The sequence below is a fragment of the Paramormyrops kingsleyae genome, chromosome 17, assembly GCF_048594095.1.
Source record: "Paramormyrops kingsleyae isolate MSU_618 chromosome 17, PKINGS_0.4, whole genome shotgun sequence".
NCBI lineage: Eukaryota > Metazoa > Chordata > Actinopteri > Osteoglossiformes > Mormyridae > Paramormyrops > Paramormyrops kingsleyae.
In genome coordinates this window covers 17797507-17800517 of record NC_132813.1, presented here as the reverse complement: position 1 = coordinate 17800517, position 3011 = coordinate 17797507, and positions in this window count along the sequence as shown.

Genomic DNA, 3011 nt, shown 5'->3' with positions numbered 1-3011 from the left:
CCCCCTGCTTTACTCCTGGTTCTGAGTTCTTTGGGTTTGTAGGTGGGAGGGGTTTTGGGAGGGGGGTGGCTGAGTGGGGCAGGGACGTGCTCCAGCTGGGTACATGGACAGACGGCTGATTCATCTAATCAGGACCGGGGGGGGCGGGGGGGGGGGGGTTGCTCTCCAGTTACCAGGCTCTGGACTGAGCTGCTTCACATCACGCATTGAGGACCAGGCTGGTCCATGTGGGGGATGAAGGTGAGAGAGGATGACATCAGAACAAACTCAGGGCCTCCCCCTGTTTGATTTCCATGAATAACAGAGATGCCACTGAGGACACGTTTCCTCAAGATGTTTGTGTAAGGCCAGCCTGGAGGGGGGGTGCTACCCACAGAACCCAGGACTACGTAGCAGGAGGCAATGGAGCCAAACATATTCCTTCATACTGCTAAGCAGGGCTTCCCCACCTAAGAGACCTTTTACACAGGACCTTAGTAAGAAGCGGACTCTGCCCTCCCCCATGGGTGGGACAGGGGGCGTTATGCTGGAGACCTCGACGCAGCCATGGATGGACGCGCCACGATTATGCACTGAAAACAAAAACCAGAAACTGAGCAGCAGAAGACAAATGTTTACCACGGCTTAATGACGACTGAGGAGCGACAGTGTTCAAGCCAAAAGATATGGGGGGGGGGGGGGGGGGCAGGGTGGAGGTCGAAGGTGATGTGTCGGAAAGCGACGGACTGGCAGGAGAGCTCTGGGGTACCCCCAGAAGGGGGCGATACAGCTCAGCTCCAAGACATGTATCAGGAGAGAGCACAGCACACCCCCAAAAGTGCAATGCGACATACCTCAGAGTCACTGACACGCAGAGATGCGTCATAGGAGAGAGGAAAGCAGCGCCCCCTGCGGGTGTCTGCGTTGCGCTGCGCTGCACTGAGCGGGACACGCTCAGGCAGAAAGGAGAAGGCAGGAAAAAAAGAAAGAAAATAAAAAGGAAAGGACGAAACTGCTGCAAGACACGTCCACTCATGTGATCCATTAATGTCATTACAAGCACACATGGAGCCATTTAAAAGACGTCAAAAGAATTAAAACACGCTTCCCCTACGAGGCACCACAAAGCCAAATTGTTTTGTTTTGCTGTTTCAGTCCGGTGTGTTTTCACTGCAGTACTTGTGTATAAAAAAGATCAGACTGATGTATTGTAGCCTTATTTATTCCTAAGTGCTGATCACATGCATTGACTCGTGTGTTCGTTCACGCGTATGTGTGTGTGTGTGTAAGACTCTCATGATGTCACAATGGCATTTAGGCAAAGTTACCCCAACACCAGTGTCTTCCATCTTGGGAAGATAAACACGTTAACAAGGCGGGCAGAGTCAGCTCAGTCCCATTTCTGTTCACGTTGTGTGTTTATCATTAATCATGACAGGAAATGGCAACTATTTTTGCATTTTTTCCTCTCATATGACTGTACAGAATCATTTCAATGTACAGCTTCTCATGTACAAATACAGTGCTATTGCTATTTATAATTAAAATAAAATAAGTATACATATGAATGTGTTCACATGTCTTTTTTAAAAAAGTGAAAATTTCCTCATCCTATCAATGCATTTATACGCATTAATGGGATTTTCTTCGCATCTTAGATATGAAAATGCTTTTTTCAAAGTGGACAAAGATCCCATTCAGAAGAAGCTTTTCTAAATGTGCACTCTAAAAAAAAAGAGAAGGATGGGCCGGACTCGTCTGAAAACCGCGTCTAGTGAATTCCTGCAGGAGACAACGGCCAGCCGTGTCTATTAATACTCACACAGGCCAGCAAACAAACTCACTTTTGTTTCTGATGTAAAAATAGGAAAATAACCAAAGGCTTTTGCACAAACATCTCTTACTTTTATCCCCTTGAATGGTGACACAGAGGCCCCTAGTGTGTGGCTGAAACGCGCCCCCAGGACATTAACCCTAATTAAAACACTCCTGACACCCCGAGAGCAGCCAGGCCCCGAGGACGAGCGTCACAAGGGTAAACGAGGTTCTCCTGTGTGTCACCGCCACACTGCGGGTGGGACTGAGAACCTGCCAGCCCCCTATGCACCCTGCAGTAGTCAGCATGGGGTTGACCCCCCCCCCCCCCACCTCCGCACCCCCGTAAACATGATGCCTGCCCTTGTGACGGATTAGAGAGACACGCTGACCTTCTTTAACGATGGCAGTCCCTGTGACCGAAGCCCTCGAACCTGAAGCTGAGATCTCTTGTGTATCTGAAGCTCACAACCACCCCCCCCCCCCATATGTGTATTTAATTTCACTTGCTGGCCCCTTTCTCCTGTGAGCTTAAACACCTTAATGAGAAAAACAGCCCCCGCCCCCCCCCCCCCCCAGTATGCACACCCGCTTCTGGCCGCACAAAGGGCTCGCTCAGTCCCTGGGGTTCACAAGGTCGTGTTTGAACACTCCCAGCAGCCCTGGGGCAAAAACACTGTCGCTAGTGGTGTCGTGACCCCCCTCTGCCCCGGGAATCCCCCCCCCCCACCCCCTCTCCATGCTGGTGCTGATCCCCCGAGCAGCTGTTGCCGTCACTCTCTCAGCATCAAGTGCCCAGGGCTCTGCTCACCTTTCCTCTGATGCTGAAACTTCCCCTAACCTGTACGAGGCACTCAGTGCCAGTGAGAGTCTCCAAAACCCTCCACTGGGGGGCGCACATGGATCAGAGAAGACTTAACCTCTGACCCCGAAGCTCTTTGACATGGTGACCCACTTGACTCCAGCTGGCAATGTGGGAGATAGTGGAACTGAATCACTTTTCAAACCTCCGAGGAGGGAGGGACACGTGTTAGCAGAGGAATTTAAATTTCAGAGATTTATCCACAAGAATCCCCACCGCACTGTGGCACCTTGGGGTATTTATTTATGCTTGGGGATGAGGGCGGGGCCATTTAGATACTTCAGCATGTGAGACCGGGGTATGAGGCTGGAGGGGGGTGTGCGAACTGTAAAGGGACACATCATACATGCCCCTC